The following is a 19,969-nucleotide window of genomic DNA, read 5'->3' on the forward strand; positions in this document are numbered from 1 at the left end:
TGGTGATCCAGAACTCAAAAAATGAAGCAGCCAAAATGAACTAATGGGAACCCAAAAATTACTTCCGAAGGGAATTCATTGAAATGTTTAATTGTTGGGTGGGTTTTGTTTGATTCTTTTGGTTTTTTCTCTCTCAATGGAAATATTTTTGTTTCAGCAATATTAAATCAAAAGTGTTTTTAAGGAAAAAGACACAGGGATAAAAAGAAAAGAGAGAAACCAGGCATGATCTTAGTCACATCACCTGTTAGGTAATATTTATCTTCAGCTTATGGGATGAAACTTGGTTTTAAATGTCCTTCAGAGGAAATGAGATTAGTGCTCATTTCTATAACCTCATTAGGCACATAATGAGATTACTTCTATTTCCACAAGCTAAGGAATTGTGTCTGCCTTTTGCATATGTTCACTGAGTTCTTGTTTGCAAAGCAGGCAGAAAGTAAAACAGGTATTTTCCAACTGCATGAATATATATATATTATTATGGAGGAATGAGTAGCTCCTTTAAATATCTTAATTATAGAATCATAGAATCATCCAGGTTGGAAGAGACCTCCAAGATCAGCCAGTCCAACCTAGCACCCAGTCCTCGCCAGTCAACTAGACCATGGCATTAAGTGCCTCAGCCAGGCTCTTCTTCAACATCTTCAGGGACAGCGACTCCACCACCTCCCTGGGCAGCCCATTCCAATGCCAATCACTCTCTCTGCCAACAACTTCCTCCTAACATCCAGCTTAGACCTCCCCTGGCACAACTTGAGACTGTGTCCTCTTGTTCTGTTGCTGGTTGCCTGGCAGAAGAGATTAACTCCCACCTGGCTACAGCCTCCCTTCAGGTAGTTGTAATGTTTGCATTTGCTAGTTATTTCTTAAAGTGTTCTAGTTTTGCCTGTTCCCTGTGTGCATAAGTATCCTATCTGTGTGTTTTGAACCTTGTAAATAATTTTTCTTCTGAGATTTAATGTTAATAAACAGTTTTCATAGTTATTAACACTCTTCACCTGGATATTATAATTAATATCAATTATTAGTGTTGCATAATTCATAACAGGTAGGAACACCTCCTACTAAACCAGGTTACTCAAGACCCCATCCAATATGTCTTTAAAGACTTCCAGGCTTGGACCCTTCACAGACCTCAAATTGAATTGAACATGGGCAAACAAATTAATGCAAAAGGATGTTGCAGCAGTTAGAACATTTCAACAAACAAAAAACCCAAAATGAAACATCCTCCTTGCTTCACCAGATGATTTATACTGTGCTGCACTAGGAGACACCTTAGCCTTGTAAACAATGATTCAGCTCTTTCTTTTACTTCCTTTTTTCCTGAGCAGCCTCAAGATCAAGAAGAACTTAAAACTTTTGAAGCCACCTGAGCACCGCAGGCATCTAAATTCTCTTGTGATATCTGATAGCAGAATTTAAGCATAACTAAGGCTTGCTTGAGTGCATGGATCACCTTGGACAATGAGGGTCATGACATTTTTCTCCTTATAAAATTTCTCTCTAGGCTTGCCTTTTTTGTTAATTATTCTTACTATTCTTTACTTTCAGACAGGGAGCAATATTGATTCACAGAATCAGAGAATGGGTTGGGTTAGAAGGGACCTTTAAAGGTCACCTAGTCCTAAAATCTCCCTGCAGTGAGCAGGGGCTTTTTCAACTAGATCAGGTTGCTCAGAGCCAAAGAAATATATCAAAATTTCTGAAATGATCAGATGCTATGATAAGAGTGTTTTTTAACTACACTGCAAAGGTTTAGCCTTGTTCCTTTAGTGGCTGGCACAGACAATGCACAGCCAAGGAGTGGTTCTGGCCAGCTGTGCTATCTGCCAGGTAGCTTAATAAACTGCATTCAGAAAAACAAGTCTGGGAAAAGTAGCAGAATTTCTATGAAACACCTGCTTCTGTGTTATGTGGCCACTCACCTGTGCTGGGTTTTCAGGGCAGTCAAATTAATTTGTGCTCTAATTCATTGAAGGACATGGGGGTGTCAGTTGATGATGAACTCACTATGAACCAGCAATGGTCACTGCCAGGCCAAAAGGCAGCTGAATGCTGGGCTGCATCCAGAGCAGTGAGAACAGGAGGATGGGGAGGGGATTCTGCCCCTCTGCTCTGCTCTGGGAAGACCTCACATGCAGCACTGCATCCAGTTCTGGTGCATCCAACCTAAGACAGACATGGAGCTGCTGGAGTGGGTCCACAGGAGGCCATGAAGATGATCAGAGGGCTGCAGACAGGCTGGGAGAGTTGGGGCTGTTCAGCCTGGAGAAAGGAAAGCTCCAGGGAGACCCTTAAACAACTTTCTAGTGCCTGAACAGGCTACAGGAGATCTGAGGAAGGACTTTTAATAAGGGCTTTTAGTGATAGGATGAAAGGCAACTGCTTGAGTTTGAGGAGAGGAGACTTACAGTAGAGATTAGTGAGCAATTCTTTCCTGTGAGGGTGGTAAGACCCTGGAACAGGTTGCTGTAATTCAGGAATTCTGTGTAATCTTGGTTTATGTGTTGCTTGCTTTGGTGTTGGGTGGAGTTTTGTTTGTTTGGTTTAGTTTTGTGTGTAGCAAACAATATTCAACCAATATATATTAATTTTACAGAACTTTTCAACTGAACTCTCTTTGTTGGCAAGCTTTGTCATAACAATCTTAACATAAAAGACCTTTGTATGTTTCCCTCCTATAAATTATTTTGCTAATCATGATGCTTTCCTCTCTTGGAGATAATTAACAGCAGAGCTACAAAATGCAGCTGATGGTTTGTTTAGACTCTAGTTTATTTCAATCCTAATTCATAAAGCTGTCTTTAAGAACAGATACTAAAAGCAAAGTAGCCATTATGTCAAAAACAAAACAAAACAATAAACTTATGAAAAACCTTTTTCCTCTAAATCACAGAATCAAGTAGGTTGGAAGAGACCTCAAGCATCATCCAGTCCAACCTAGCACCCAGCCCCATCCAATCAACTACCCAGCCCCATCCAATCAACTAGACCATGGCACTTAGTGCCTCACCCAGGCTCTTCTTGAACACCTCCAGGGACAGCAAATCCACCACCTCCCTGGGCAGCCCATTCCAATGCCAATCACTCTCTCTCTGAAGAAATTCCTCCTTACATACAGCCTGTACCTCCCTCAGCACAATTTGATACTGTGTCCCCTTGTTCTGTCGCTGATTGCCAGGTTGGAAGAGATGTCCAAGATCATTCAGTCCAACCTATCACCCAGCCCTATCCAATCAACTAGACAACTCTGCATGGAGCAGACTCTTTTTCCAAGCAGCGCTCTCACTTCTCACAGATTACCTTAATGGCATTTTCAGCTGATGGTTTGGTCTATTACTGTTCATTGTCAGTACCTTATCCAGAAGCAGGAGGATGAACTCTGCCTGCCACAAACACTCAATTTATGTTTCTTTGTGTCTTTATTTCAGCAGCAGAATGTGCTAGATGAGATACTGGAAACAGATGTCCAACACCAGATGAAAAAGTGCTGCAGTGTGTTGAATTTCCGTGGGCAGCTGCATTATACCTTTTAAATGTCTCTTTATGTTTGCCAGAATAGCGTAATCGTCAATTCACTCCTCAATAACAAGCCAGTTGTTCTGGGGAAATGGAAAGGTGTTATGCCTATTTCTCTTTCCCTAACAGAGGCTTTCTAGTTCATCCATTAGTTTCACACTTGAATTAAAATCTAAACAAGTGAAGACAAAAAAAAAACAACCAAAAAAACCCCCAAACTGACAAAACCAAACCAAAGCACATCCAAAGAAAGTGGTGCACAAATACTGAAAACAGGAAAGGTTGCAGGGGTAATTCCTGCCTGCAGCACATAAGTCAGATTGCAGTTTTTTGTGTAGCTGGTTGTTTTTTCCATCACTGGTTTGTTTTATCTTGAATTACTTCAGCTAGCTATACCAGAGCATTATCTCAGGGCCCTATTTCCTTGAATTCATAGAATCAAGCAGGTTGGAAGAGACCTCCAAGATCATCCGGTCCAACCTAGCACCCAGCCTTATCCAAGCAACTAGACCATGGCACTAAATGCCTCATCCAGTTGTTTTTTGAACACCTCCAGGGATGGTGACTCCACCACCTCCCTGGGAGAGGGACATCATCTTGCTGGGCAGAGGTGAACCTAAAGAAGTTCAATATGAGCAAATGTAAAGTGCTGCAGCTGAGGAGAAACAACCTCCTGCACCACTGCGGCTGAGAGGTGATCTGCTGGAAACACGTCTGTGGAGAAGAACATAGGAGTGCTGGTGGACAAGTTCATTGTAAGCCAGCAATGTGCTCTCATGGCCAAGAAGGCAAGTGGTCTACTAGGCTGCAGTAAGATGAGTGTGGTCACCAGGTTCTCCCCTCTCTGCTTCACTCTAGTGAGGCCACATCTCGAGTACTGGGTCTGGTGCTAAGCTCCTCAGTTCCAATTCAAGAAAGACAGGGAACTACTAGAGAGAGTTCAGTGGAGGGTATGAAGATGTTGAGGGGCCTGGAGCATCTCTGTGAGGAGAAAAGGCTAAGAAACATGGGGCTGTTGAGCCTGGCGAAGAGCAGCCTGAGAGGGCTCAGCAAGATCGATGCTCGGCAAGAGCTAAAGGGTAGAAGGCAAGAAGATGGACCCAGACTCTTTTCAGTAGTGCCCAGTGACAGGAAAAGGGGCAATAAGCACCAACTGCAACCCAGGAAGTTCCATCTGAACACGAGGAGAAACTTCTTCGGTGTGAGGCTGCTGGAGCCCTGGAGCAGGCTGCCAGAGAAGTTGTGGAGTCTCCTCCAGAGAGATTCCAAACATGTTTGGGCATAGAATCAAGGAATTATAGAATCATAGAATTATAGAATCATAGAATTGGTCAGGGTTGGAAGGGACCACACCCTAGTTCCAAACCCCTGCCATGCCCAGGGACACCCTACCCTACATCAGCCTGGCCACAGCCTCATTCAGCCTGGCCTTAAACACCTCCAGCCATGGGGCCTCAACTGCCTCCCTGGACAACCCATTCCAGGCTCTCACCACTCTCATACTGAATAATTCCTCTCTCATGTCCACTCTGAATCTCCCCACCTCCAGCTTTGCTCCATTCCCCCCAGTCCTGTCACTCCCTGACAGCCTAAAAGGTCACTGCCCAGGTTTTTGTAGGTCCTCTTCAGATATTGAAAAGCCACAAGAAGGTCACCTGGGAGCCTCCTCTTCTCCAGACTGGACATCATTATTTTCTGCAACCTACTGTGGGTGCTCCTGCTTTGGCAGGGTAGTTGGACTTGATGATCCCCAGAGATCCATGCTGGGGTTTGGTGACTCTGTGACATGGATGTATATTGTTATTTTCATAGCAGAAAAAAACATGTGAATAATGACTCAGCAACACATTGTACTAGTTTGAAGCTAGATAGAATGCTTAGGTGAGAAGAACTAGATTAGACGCTGTGAAAGTGAAACAAAGGTGATGTCTACTTCACTCATAGGATTGCTGAGATGGGTAAGAACAAGAGTATAAACGTAGATAAGGCATTTGGGCACTGCCTTCACCTTCTGTCTCTCTGATTAATCCACCTGCTTCCTAACCCCTCTGGCTGTTCTCCATTCTTCCTTGGGGCACAAAGCAATGTCTGGGGTAAGGCAGAGGGATGGAGAAGTTGGAAGGGTGGTTGGGAGCCCCTCCTGGGGACTCAGGTTTTTGGGAAGGCTGCTGTGTTTCTGTATTACCTTTTAACTTGTCTATTGCTGTACAGATTGCAAATATCTGGTTGCATATTGAGCTAAGCTGTAAATATAAGCTTCATTCAAATTTCCAGAGCCAGCTGAGTCTAGTCTGGGCGATTTCCAAAGTGGGGGTGGGGTGGGTGGGTAACACCCAAACCATCACACATCCTTAAGACAAACAGGAGGAATCATGATGCAAAAGAGAAATGAGATAGCAGTAGAGCAGTGCAGGATGGAGAATCTTCCTGCAATTTGTTGGTAAGACGATTCGGAAGTGATGGATATTTGTCAGTACTGAGATTAACATGAAGTGAATTCTGGAGGTGTAGACACCACTTAATGGATGGCATTCTGAAATGTCACTTGAAAGTTTCCTTGATTTAATGGTTCGTGGATCAGGAGTTGCCACTCTTGAAAGAACATCTGTTGTCAGTGTGCTCTTATTTTTCACTTCACTTTGATGGGTATTTCATTGTAATGCAACCTGTTTATTCTCCTAGGAAGAAATGCTATTAACAGAAGCTTTGGCCACTCGCAGATGCTTTCATCCAAATATTTAAAGCATCCCAATGCTTTTAACATGCAAGGCTCATTATCAGGCATTTTAGAGCTCTTTACAGGAAAAGTACTTGGTGCTCCACCTAGCAACATTTTGCACATTCAAGGTGGTTTTTTTTTTTTCCCTTCTTTTTTCATCTTCAGGAGCTACTTTGATGGAGAAGAATATTATAGAATGAGAAGATCATAGAAAAGCTGAGGCTGGAAAGGACTTCTGGAGACTGTCTAGTCCAACTCCCCTTCTTTTAAGAAGCATCAAATAAAGTAATTCGTTGAACTCACTCCTGTAACCCTCTTATCTTGCAGATCCCAGCATTGGACACATCACTCCAGCGGTGTCATCACTGTTGCCTAAAGAAAACCATCATTTTGCTTGACCTTCTGGCTATGTTCTTCCAAATGCAGTCTGGAGACTATTGGATGCCTTTGCTGTGAGTGAACACTTCTGCCTCACAATTCAGTTTTGGTGTCCACCAGGACCCCCAAATCTTTCTCTGCAAAACTGCTTTCCAGCTACATGGTCTCCAGCATGGACTAGTGCATGGATTTACTCCTCCTCAAGGGCAGCAGTTAGCATTTCCCTCTCATGAATTTAAGGAGATTCTTGTTGGAATTCCTGCAAACATGAAGCTTCTTTCAGTTGTCCAGACAACCTACTTGTTCCCAATCAAGTAGGCTGTAGCAGACAGTCACCACAATATCACCTATGTTATTCTTCCCCCTACTCCTGACTTGCACACTCTTGAGCTGGGTCATCCTCTCTTTCGAGTCAAAGTTCCATGTATTCTCTTGCCTGCCTCCTGAGACAGAAGTGAGAGTCTTCCACTTTGCCATGGTGGGATTTTCCATTTAGCAACCTAATTGCCACCATCTGTGCCAGCCTCCCAGCTTCACCTGGATGCTCTTGAAAGTGCTACAAGATTTGATGCTACAAGGTTTCGGAAAAGACTCAGTTGATCATTATCTGTGATGCTGTGCAGTATCTAAACCTGCTCCTGCATCTCCTCTTAGAAACACTGCCCTTGACAACTGCTCACCTTATTCAGGCTAGAAGTTTATGTATCCCAAGCTCAGCAAGAAGTCCATGGTGCTCTCTTCAGCCTGAGACTTACAGAACTATCTTCCTTCAAGACTTGCCCCCAGGTTGCAAGCCTCAAATGCTGTAAGGACTCCAGTGGCTGCTGGAGACTGTACCCTGTGGCACATCACCACTGCTGCTGAGGTTGAGTATGATGGTCTGAGCAGGATTGCTGGCCCCTTCTTTGTGTCATTCTGTATGACCTTTTGCCTAACTCATTAGTGCTCATCAAAAATAGCTCCCAAGGACCTTATCTTCCATTGAACATGGAACTGATACTCAAATCAAGAAAAATACATCTTCAGGTGAAAATTTTTACTTATCATTTGTACTTATTTATTCTCTACTTATTTCAGGTTAAAAAAAAAAGTCTACTTATGGTATTTGAGACCTCATTACCCATTTTTTTCTCCTTTTTCTTTCCTTCCCCCCCCCCCCTATGTACAGAGGGATCTAGATTTTCTTGTAGCAGATAGTTGTTTTGAAGTTCCATTTGGTAAAAGGTCAAGAAACTCTTCAATATATAGTTTAACTAGCATGAACCAGCTGAGGGATAGATCTGTGACAGTGGAAACCTTGAAAGGACTAAACTTTCAGCTGAGAAATAATCTTGCATTTCTCTGGATGAACAAAAGGATCTGAGTCAGAGAGGGAAAGAAAAAAAAAAAACCAGTGTGCTGAAAGATGAAAGAGACTTTCTTGTTAGGGAATGTCTGGGTCATGTTAACAAACTTTAGAGTGCAGTGGAAAGATTTGCCAAACAAAGTGATTCTGAGTTCCTTTTGAAAGCAAAAGGTGAAAAGTTCTGGGTATGTGTTCCTTCAGCAAATCAAAAAGGAAGAGGAATGAGCCAAGGCAAGATCAGACAGGAACCTGATAGATTTCAAGCACTATAACTTTTATTTTAGTCTCTAAGTCTTTTAAAGCCTTTCTCGCTTGGGTTCAGGATAGAATCACAGAATCAACCAGGCTGGAACAGACTGCCAAGATCATCCAGTCCAACCTAGCACCCAGCCCTATCCAGTCAACTACATCATGGCACTAAGTGTCTCATTCAGGCTTTTCTTCAACACCTCCAGGGACAGCGATTCCACCACCTCCCTGGGCAGCCCATTCCAATGCCAATCATTCTCTCTGGGAAGAATTTCCTCCTAACATCCAGCCTATACTTCCTCTGGCACAACTTGAGACTGTGTCCCCTTGTTCTATTGCTGGTTGTATGCTAGAAGAGATCACAGTATCACAGTATAATCAGGGTTGGAAGAGACCTCACAGATCATCCAGTCCAACCCTTTACCACAGAGCTCAAGGCCAGACCATGGCACCAAGTGCCACGTCCAATCCTGCCTTGAACAGCTCCAGGGACGGCGACTCCACCACCTCCCCGGGCAGCCCATTCCAGTGTCCAATGACTCTCTCAGTGAAGAACTTTCTCCTCACCTCCAGCCTAAATTTCCCCTGGTGCAGCCTGAGGCTGTGTCCTCTCATTCTGGTGCTGGCCACCTGAGAGAAGAGAGCAACCTCCTCCTGGCCACAACCACCCCTCAGGTAGTTGTAGACAGCAATAAGGTCTCCCCTGAGCCTCCTCTTCTCCAGGCTAACCAATCCCAGCTCCCTCAGCCTCTCCTCGTAGGGCTGTGCTCAAGGCCTCTCCCCAGCCTCGTCGCCCTTCTCTGGACACGCTCAAGCATCTCAATGTCCCTCCTAAACCGGGGGGCCCAGAACTGATCACAGCACTCAAGGTGTGGTCTAACCAGTGCAGAGTACAGGGGCAGAATGACCTCCCTGCTCCTGCTGACCACACCATTCCTGATGCAGGCCAGGATGCCACTGGCTCTCTTGGCCACCTGGGCACACTGCTGGCTCATGTTCAGGTGGGTATCAATCAGCACCCCCAGATCCCTCTCTGTCTGGCTGCTCTCCAGCCACTCTGACCCCAGCCTGTATCTCTCCATGGGGTTGTTGTGGCCAAAGTGCAGCACCTTGCACTTGGAGCTATTGAATGCCATCCCCTTGGACTCTGCCCATCTGTCCAGGCGGTCAAGGTCCCGCTGCAGAGCCCTTCTGCCCTCCAGCTCAGTCACATCTGCGCCCAGCTTAGTGTCATCTGCAAACTTGCTGATGACTGACTCCATGCCCACATCCAGATCATCTATGGAGATGTTAAAGAGGATGGGGCCCAGCACAGATCCCTGAGGGACACCACTAGTGACAGCTGCCAGCTGGATGTGGCACCATTCACCACCACTCTCTGGGTCCGGCCCTCCAGCCAGTTCCTAACCCAGCACAGAGTGTTGCCATCCAAGCCAGGGCTGACAGCTTAGCCAGCAGTTTGCTGTGGGGGACAGTGTCAAAGGCCTTGCTGAAGTCCAGATAGACCACATCCACAGGCCTCCCCACAGCCAGTTCCTAACCCAGCACAGATCAACCCCCACCTGGCTACAACCAGACTTTATAAAGTTAACATGGATATGTTAAGGAGAGCAAACTGTTGCAGCAGGTCCAAAGGTGGCCACAGAGATGATCAGAAGGCTGAAGTACCTCTCCTGTGGAGACAGGCAGAGAGAGTTGGAGCTGTTCAGCCTGTAAAACAGAAGGCTCCAGGGAGACTTTAGAGCAGCCTTCCAGTACCTGAAAGGGGCTCCAGGATTGCTGAGGAAGAACTTTTTGCAAAGATTTGGAGTGATAGGATGAGGGGGAATGGATTGAAGCTGGGAGAGGGCAGATTAAGACTGGAGATTAGGTAGAAATTCTTTCCAGTGAGAGTGGTGAGACACTGGAACAGGTTGCCCAGAAAGGTCATGGGTGCCCCTTCCCTGGAGACGAACAAGGCCAGGTTGGATGAGGCATTCAGCAGGCTGGTCTAGCAGAAGATGTCCCTGCCCAGGGAACTGGAACTGGATGGTCTTTGAAGTCCCTTCTGACCTAACCCATTCTGTGATTCTGAGCTAATTCTATCCCCACCACATTCCCACAAACTTCCAGCTGTTTGGGGTTTTGTTTAGTTGGTTGCTTTTTGGTGGGGTTTTTTTGTTGTTGTTTTGGTTTTGTTTGTTTTCATCTTTTGTTGCTGGTTTTTTTTTTCCTTCTATGAGGTTCATGCACCTCTTCTATCAGTTTTAATAGCTGAACTAATGCTCAGTTCTAGAATTAAGAGTTCTGGTGGCACACAGCAGCAACTTGTCTATCAAATGGATGCTGAAAGAAATGGTTCCATGCAATTATGTTGTATTAAATAAGACAATACTTAATCTGAAGAAGAAAGGAGATAACACACTTGAAAATTACCATTTTCCTGGACATTTATAATGTTCTTTCATGGAGTTTAATAAGGTTAATAACATAACATTGAAAAGGTAATAACTCCAAAAGTTTGGAGATGCTTCATTAGTGGTGTAAGAATTAGCTGCATTTTAAGTTCTTGCCCTAACCTGCTGAGCTATGTGCCTGTGGTAAGGGATAAAACTCAGCTTGTGTATACTCCCTGATGCTGCAACATGCTTTGGAAGTCCTCTGAACTTGGAAATGGACTTGCAAGGTGAAAAGAACACTGAGTCCATCTACTAGCACTTTCTCCACAGTCTTCAGGATCTGGGAAGAAGTTATCCTTCATACATCAGAAGGAAAATGTCAACATCTGTGACTATTAAGAAAAGCTCAACTGTTTTGAACTAGCAGAGCATTATCAGGAGGTCAAAGCTGATCTCCCTTTTCTTTCTTGGTTTCTTTTCTTCTTTCTTCTTTCAAAATGTTTCTTTGTTTGCTTCATTCTTTCTTTTTCTTCCTCTCTCCCTTCCTCCCTTCCTTCCTCCCTCCCTCCTTCCTTTCCTTCTTCCCTCCCTCCTTTCCTTCTTCCCTTCCTCCTTTCCTTCTTCTGTCCCTTTCTCCTCCTTTTCTCCCTCCCTCCTTCCTTTCCTTCTTCCCTTCCTCCTTTCCTTCTTCCCTCCCTCCTTTCCTTCTTCCCTCCCTCCTTTCCTTCATCCCTTCCTCCTTTCCTTCTTCCCTCTCTTCCTCCTCCTTTTCTCCTTCCCTTCCTCCCTCTCTTCCTTCCTTCCTTCCTTCCTTCCTTCCTTCCTTCCTTCCTTCCTTCCTTCCTTCCTTCGTCCCTCCCTCCCTCCCTCCCTCCCTCCCTTCTTCCCTTCCTCTCTTCCTTTCCCCTTTCCTCTTTCTCTCTTTCTTTCTTGCTTTCTCTCTTGCTTTCTCTCTCTCTTGCTTTCTTGCTTTCCTTCTTGGAATACTCAGGTGCTCTATTTTCAGCACTGGGACACAGACAGCACCTTAAAAGCATGAACCTTAAGACAAAATCTGTAGCATTAGGATCTTTTTTCAGGCAAAAGTATGAAAATTAAAGTCCTTCTAACATCTGTCCCTGTGAATACATAGGAATAGTGCAGCTGCTCTTCTCAAACTAAGGAGAGCACTTGTAGTGCAAGCACTTGGAATGAATGAAGAGGGGGGAAAGTGTGATTAATAACCAACTCCTGTTAATTAGCAGCCTCTCTTGTACTCTGTGCCAGAGGGTTTGGTAGTTTGAATGACTGATTCCCTACAGTGCCACATAAACACAAGTTCATTATCCTTAATTTTCAATTTCTTTGTGCAATTTCCTTCTCAAGAAGAAGGGAGAAGGCATGTGGCATCTAAGCTCCTCCTGGTTCATGGCTGCTCTTTGCTTTGAGAGCATGGAGCAGCACAACAGCAGAATCTAGGATGCATGAGCATTTTCACACCCAGTTTACACAGGTAACAAAAGCACCAAACAGCACAAGTGTAAAGGATTAGCCCAGGCATGCAGTGACAGGGTGACAAATAATGGCTGGAAGCTGACCAATGTGGTGTCCATCCACAAGAAGGGTCAAAAGGAGGAACCAGAAAACTACAGACCTGTCAGCCTGACCTCAATACCAGGTAAAGTCACAGAGCAGGTCATCTTGAGTGCCATCACAAAGCATCTCCAGGATGGTCAAGGGATCAGGCCCAGCCAGCATGGGTTTAGGAAGGTCAGGTCCTGCCTCACCAACCTGATCTCCTTTTATGATCAGGTTCTCTGCCTGGTGAATGTGGGGCAGGCTGTGGATGTAGTCTACCTGGACTGCAGCAAAGCATTTGACACTGTCTGCCACAACAAGCTCCTGGCAAAGCTGGCAGCTTATGGCTTGGACAGATTCACTCTGATATAGGTCAAGAACTGGATGGATGGCAGGGCCCAGAGAGTGGTGGTGAATAGTGCCACATCCAGGTGGCAGCTGTCACTGGTTGTGTTCCCCAGGGATCAGTGCTGGGACCAGTCCTGTTCAGCATCATTATTGCTGATCTGGACCAGAGGATTGAGTACAGCATTAGTAAGTTTGCAGATGACACCAAGCTAGGAGTAGGTGTGGATCTGTTGGAGGGTAGGAGAGCCCTGCAGAGGGACCTAGACAGGCTGAATGGGTGGGCAGAGGCCAATGAGATGAGGCTGAAGAAGTCCAAGTGCAGGGTTCTGCAATTTGGCCACAACCCCAAGCAGTGCTACAGGCTGGGGACTGAGTGGCTGCAGAGCAGCCAGGAAGGAAGAGACCCAGGGGTACTGACTGACAGGTGACTGAAGATGAGGCAGCAGTGTGCCCAGGTGGCCAAGAGAGCTAATGGCATCCTGGCCTGCATCAGGAAGAGTGTGGCCAGTAGGACAAGGGAGGTTATTCTGCCCCTGTACTCAGCACTGGTCAGGCCACACCTTGAGTGCTGTGTCCAGTTCTGGGCTCCTCAATTTAAGGAGGATGTTGAGGTGCTGGAAGGTGTCCACAGGAGGGCAATGAAGATGATGAGAGTCCTGGAACACAAACCCTGTGAGGAGATGCTGAGGGAGCTGGGGGTGTGCAGCCTGCAGAAGAGGAGGCTCAGGGCAGACCATATTTCTGTCTACAGCTACATGAAGTGAGACTGTACCAGCTGGAAGTTGGTCTCTTCTGCCAGACAACCAGCAACAGAAGAAGGGGACACAGTCTCAAGTTGTACCAGGATAGGTCTAGGCTGGATGTTAGGAGGAAGTTGTTGGCAGAGAGAGTGATTGGCATTGGAGTGGGCTGCCCAGGGAGGTGGTGGAGTTGCTGTCCCTGGAGGTGTTGAAGCAAAGCCTGGCTGAGGCACTTAGTGCCATGGTCTGGTTGACTGGCTGGGGCTGGGTGCTAGATTGGACTGGCTGATCTTGGTGGTCTCTTCCAACCTGCTTGATTCTATGATTCTATTCTATGAACACAACCTATCTTATGATTTTGAGACTGATTACTATGCTAGTACTTAACTGGTATAAGCTACTATACACTTCAGGGAATGTTTGAAAGAAATCATCTCTTCCCTATTGATTTTAACCACAAGGACAGATCACTGGGTGTTCTGCCTCCTCAGTATATTTAGGTTGATTAGCTTTGGGGTTTGGGTGGATTTGTTTGTTTTTTGAGATGGGTGAGGTGATGTGGGTAGAGCAGAAATTTTGTTGTGCATCTTTTGTAAATAACATTTTTAAAACCTGCTATAATTTTCCTGGGAATTCTATCCTAGGACTGCCATATCAAAAATTGACCTTGAAATAAACCTAAATCTGAACTCATTTATATTGCTTTGGTTTCAAAGGTGCAGACAGAACTTGACCTCAGCTTTCAAGCTGCTGCAAACTGCTGTGAACCTTGGGTACACTGAAAAACTGCTAATGTCTTTGTGCATTTACAGGTCTCTGACTCCAGCCTGCAAATCTGATGTTTGCACTAAACTGCCTGTAGAAAATATATAAACAACCAAAAAAACCCCAAACCAGAAAACAACCCCCAAAAAAACCCAAATCCTTTTATGTTTCTGTTGGCTTAGATTTGCTTTCCTCAGACACAAATATTTTTTAAAGCATGACTCTTCTTATATGCTGACCCAGATACAAACATAGAATCAACCAGGCTATAAGAGACCTCCAAGATCATTCAGTCCAACCTAGCACCCAGTCCTATCCAATCTACTAGACCATGGCACTAAGTGCCTCAGCCAGTTTTTTGTTGAACACCTCCTGGGATGGCAACTACAACACCTTCCTGGGCAGCCCATTCCAATGCAAATCATTCTCTCTCTGGGAAGAATTTCTTCCTAGTATCTAGCCTAGACCTCCCCTGGCACAACTTGAGACTGTGTCCCCTTCTTCTTTTGCTGGTTGTCTGGGAGAAGAGACCAACCCCACCTGGCCACAGCCTCCCTTCATGTAGCTGTAGACAGCAATGAGGTCTGCCCTGAGCCTTCTCCAGGCTAAACACCCTCAGCTCCCTCAGCCTCTCCTCATAGGCTTTGTGCTCCAGTCCCCTCACCAGCTTCATTACCCTTCTCTGGACATGTTCCAGCATCTCAACATCTCTCTTGAATTGAGGAGCCCAGAACTGGACACAGCACTCAAGGGGTGGCCTGAGCAGTGCTGAGTACAGGGGCAGAATAATCTCCGTTCTCCTATTGGCCACACTCTTCCTGAGCCAGGCCAGGATGCCATTGGCTCTCCTGGACACTTGTGCACTCTCCTGGCTCATGTTCAGCTACTATCTACCAGTACCCCCAGGTCTCTCTCTGCCTGTCTGCTCTCAGTCACTCTGTCCCCAGCCTGTAGCACTGCTTGGGGTTGTTGTGGCCAAAGTACAGAACCCTGCACTTGGACTTGTTCAATCTCATCCCATTTCCCTCTGCCCACCCATCCAGCCTGTCCAGGTCCCTCTGCAGAGCTCTCCTACCCTCCAACAGCTCCACACCTGCTCCTAGCTTGGTGTCATCTGCAAACTTACTGATGCTGGACTCAATCCCCTCATCCAGATCATCAGTAAAGATGCTGAACAGGACTGGTCCCAGCACTGATCCTTGAGGAACACCACCAGTGACTGGTAGTCTACTAGGTAGACTACTACTCCTACTAGGTAGTAGCTAGTGGTAACACAACTTCTGGGCACAGGCAGTATGAGCTTCTTGAGAGGAGGTTGAATAATACACCTTAGAGGTGACAAAAGTCTTTGCTTTTGATGTTTATTGAGTTAATAGGAAAGTATATTTTGGCTGAACTATTAATAAGGACAGACATAATGCAGTCATTTGTTTCATATGGGAAAGCAATATTTTTAGTCCAATATTTAGTTTCAGCATTTTCTAAATGAAACTTAGCCTTTCATTTTAAGTCCTTTTCAATTTCTAATTGATGAGGGGAAAAAAAAAAAAAGATAAAAGTTAATTACATCTAAAATGAAATGCAGCATTTAATTACATGTCAAATGGAAAATACTGACTTCATTAAAACATTTCTTGGACCAAAATCTTTAGAAGGACCTCATTGCTGAAACTAATTTTCTCTTGGTCATCTAATGTTAAACTTTGTGTTCTTGCTCTGCTTTTAAAATATACATAGGTGTTTTGGAAAGTAAAAGTGCCAGGGTGAGGACTGCAATCTCCAGAACATCAGTAGGGTTTCAATGCACAAGTTTCAATTCACTTTCACAATGGAGGGCAAGGACAGGGAGGAATGGGTGTTAGGCTGGACTGGATGATCTTGGGGGTCTCTTCCAACCTGGTTGATTCTGTGATTCTATGACAGTGCAGGCATAACAGAACTGTCCAGCTCTGTGTCAGTTATTTGTCCAGCTCTAGGACCCCTAACAAAAGAGGTACATAGACATGCTGAAGTGGGTCCAGAGTAGGCCACAAAGATGATCAGAGAGCTGGAGAACCTTCCCTATGGGGACAGGCTAAGAGATCTGTGGGTATTCTGCCTGGACAAAAACAGGCTTCAGGGAGAATCATAGTTGATTGGATAGGCTTGAGTGCTAGGTTGGACTGGATGATCTTGGAGGTCTCTTCCAACCTGGTTGAGTCTATGATTCTAAAGAACCTTCTGTTAAACCAAAGATCCTTGTATAAAACCAGACAATCTTCTATTACAGAATGGAATAATGTTTGCAAGATAAAACTGAGCAGAATTGTCTTTTCACTTTTTCCAAGGGGCATTTAACTTCAGATATTTGAGTTGCTTCTTTTTGTTATTTTCATCTTAAGACTAGAGGATGCTTTTAGTTTCTGTTCTTTTTGTGCTCTAACACTGCTGTATATTTTGATCTCTGTCTTTTATCTCTCCCTCGCCCTCCCCCCCCAAAAAAGAGTAGCTGTAATATGTGACTAAAACCCTAAGTTATTGTATGGGTTTGGTAATATACAAAACAATGAAGAGAATTAACAAGAGAGAAGGAAAACTAAGGACATCATAGAAAATGCTAGTATAAATAGCCCAAGGGCAAAGATCAAAGGAATGGATAAAACAGGATAATGCAGAGCTTTTTGATGGCCTATAATTTGGGTGACAGGTTGGACTGGATGATCTTGGAGGTCTGTTCCAACCTGGTTGATTCTATGATTCTATGATTTAAAAGTCCCTTCCCACCCAGTGTGTTCTGTGATCTTCTCTTTTGCATGGCAGGTTATTCACAGACCTATGCATGCAGCACCTCCCGACACTCTTTCTGAGCATTCCCATTATGTGTTGCTCTATACACTTCCCCTGCACCTTCAGGGTTGCTTTAGGCTTTGTTTTCAAGTGGGTATTTAGTTATCTCTCGACAAACCCTCCCTGTTTTATTCCAAGCAATCAAGTAACTATATTCCTTTCAACCACACTGAATTTCACACTGGATTGTCAATGAGCTAAATTCTGCAACACAAGATGTGTTGACTCTGCATGGCTTAGTCCTAACTTCAGACAGTATTAACCTCCACTCTTCTGACTGTTCCTAATACACATGTATTAGGATGTTAGGAGGAAGTTCTTCACAGAGAGAGTGATTTCCCATTGGAATGGGCTGCTTGGGGAGGTGGTGGAGTCATCATCCCTGGAGGTGAGGGGCCTGGAACACAAATCCTATGAGGAGAGGTTGAGGGAACTGGGCCTGTTTAGCCTGGAGAAGAGGAGGCTCAGGGGTGATCTTATTACTGTCTACAACTACCTGAAGGGGCATTGTAGCCAGGTGGGGGGTGGCCTCTTCTCCCAGGTAACCAGCAATAGAACAAGGGGACACAGTCTCAAGTTGTGCCAGGGGAGGTATAGGCTGGATGTTAGGAAGAAGTTCTTCACAGACAGAGTGATTTCCCATTGGAATGGGCTGCCCAGGGAGGTGGTGGAGGCACTGTCCCTGGGGGTGTTCAAGAAAAGACTGGATGAGGCACTCAGTGCCATGGTCTAGTTGACTGGCTAGGGCTGGGTGCTAGGTTGGACTCGATGATCTTGGAGGTCTCTTCCAACCTGGTTGATTCTCTGATTCTGATTCTATGAGGTCTTCAAGCAAAGCCTGGCTGAGGCACTTAGTGCCATGGTCTGGTTGATTGGATAGGGCTGGGTGCTAGGTTGGACTGGATGATCTTTGAGGTCTCTTCCAACCTGGTTGATTCTATGATTCTATGATTCTGTGTGTGTATAAAATAAATAGTATATTAGATGCTCTCACCTGATCTAGGGGCTGCAATAAGGAATCATAGATTCATAGATTTATACATTCATAGAATGGTTTGGATAGGAAGGGATTTTAAATATCATCTAATTACAATACCCCTGCCATTGGCTGAGCATCTTTCCCTTTAACAGATGGTTCAGGGCCTCATCCACCCTTGTCTTCAACGTCTCCAAGAAGAGGGCATCCATGACCTCCCTGGGTAACATGGCCCCCAGAAATGAATAGCAATATTCATTTGACTTACAGGATCATAGAACTGTTTCAGTTGGAAAAGACCTCTAAGATCTTTGACTCCACTCATCAGCCTATGGTTATTTAACCATTTCCCAAAGTGCCATGTCCACAGTTAATCTACAAAAGTTATTTGGAGTAAACACAGGGCTTCATTACTTTGTCTTGGAATCATAGAATCAAGCAGGCTGGAAGAGACCACCAAGATCATCCAGGCCAACCTAGCACCCAGCTCTATCCAGTCAACTGGATAGACTGTGGCACTAAGTGCTTCATCCAGGCTTTTCTTGAACATCTTCAGGGATGGCAACTCCACCACCTCCCTGGGCAGCCCATTCCAATGCCAATCACTCTCTCTGCCAACTGCCTCCTAACATCCACCCTAGACCTCCCCTGGCACAATTTGAGACTGTGTCTCCTTCTTCTGTTCTGTTGCTGGTTGCCTGGCAGAAGAGACCAACCCCACCTGGCTACAGCCTCCCTTCAGGTAGTTGTAGACAGCAAGTCTTGAAAAATGGATTTTCATGGGAAAACAGCAGGAGAAAAATCCATGGAAAATAAAACACAACAAAACAATCCTTGCCCTGGGACTCTCAGAAATTCTTGGTGAAGTCAGCTGGGTGATTACGTTGCTGCCATGTTGCTCTGACAAATGTTTCCTATTAATGTTTATTTTATTTGTCTCTGAAACTTCACAGGTTCTTCTGGGTAATAACCTCAAAGGCTGCTGGACACATTAGTGCACTTAAAAGGCTCTTAGGAAAACAGTCTTTAGGAAACACTTGGTTATTTAAATATGATTATTAAGCACAAAGCAGCACAGTGTTACAGCTGCGCTGATGTGTTTTACAGCTCCCTTAAACATCCAAGTAAAAATTCTCTCTTGCCATAGGCCATCAGCAGTTAAAAATGTTTGGGATTAATGCATATATAAACAGATATATATTTATATTTATATCCCCTCTTTTCAGTGCTGGGGTAGGGATGCTTTGATTTTCTGTTTGAGATCTCAGGGCTATTAAGGATGTAAATGTCAGGCTCCTTGAGGGCAGAAGCTGTTTGGTTCTATGAGTTTATTTCCACACTTGCAAATTGAGAGCTGTTTTTTTCTGGTTTGGGTATTTTTTTTGGGGGGGGGAGGGAGGTTAGTCACTTTTAAATATGTTCATGTGTTGCAAAAAACCCTGCACATTTGGCATTTTCCCCCTGGTTTTATTGCGTAATGTATCTCTTCATTCTAACATTTGTCAGGAGGAGAAAATACTGTGGTGCTAAATTGGGTAATGTGCAAGCCTCAAAATGAAGCCTCTGCACAGACTGAGTCATAGAATCATAGAATCAAAGAATCATAGAATCAGCCAGGTTGGAAGAGACCTCCAAGATCATCCAGTGCAACCTATAACCCAGCCCTGTCCAATCAGCTAGATCAGAGTCTTCTATTCCACATGGACATATCAACTGGCAAATGCACTTCATGCAAAATTGTGGGATTAGTAAGTAAAACATGGCCCAGGAAAATGGGATTAATGTGTTCAGTGTTTCTGGAGTATTCCAAATTCCTTTCTTCTCCCCCACCCCTGTAGGTTTGAATGGGGAGGAGAAAAAGGTACCAAAACTACTTCCCCCACCCTTCCCTGCAGGCTCGAAGAGGGAAGAGCAAAAGGCACCTTTCCACACATGTATTGACCTGTGTGGGAGCTCATGCTGGAGTCAGGCTGGTGCTTGGCTGGATTTTCACTCCCAGTATGAAATGGCAAATGGACACTTTGTCTAGAGAAGCATAAATAGAGCAAGGGAGAAGGTGTGAGGGGGTTGCTGCCTTGAAAGAGTTCCTGCTTTAACAGAGTGCACAACAGGACAGGTTCCTGCCATGACAGAATTCCTGTTTTGGACTGTGCCTGCTTTTGG

The sequence above is a fragment of the Pogoniulus pusillus genome, chromosome 8 (genome assembly GCF_015220805.1).
Source record: "Pogoniulus pusillus isolate bPogPus1 chromosome 8, bPogPus1.pri, whole genome shotgun sequence".
NCBI classification, from domain to species: Eukaryota; Metazoa; Chordata; class Aves; order Piciformes; family Lybiidae; genus Pogoniulus; species Pogoniulus pusillus.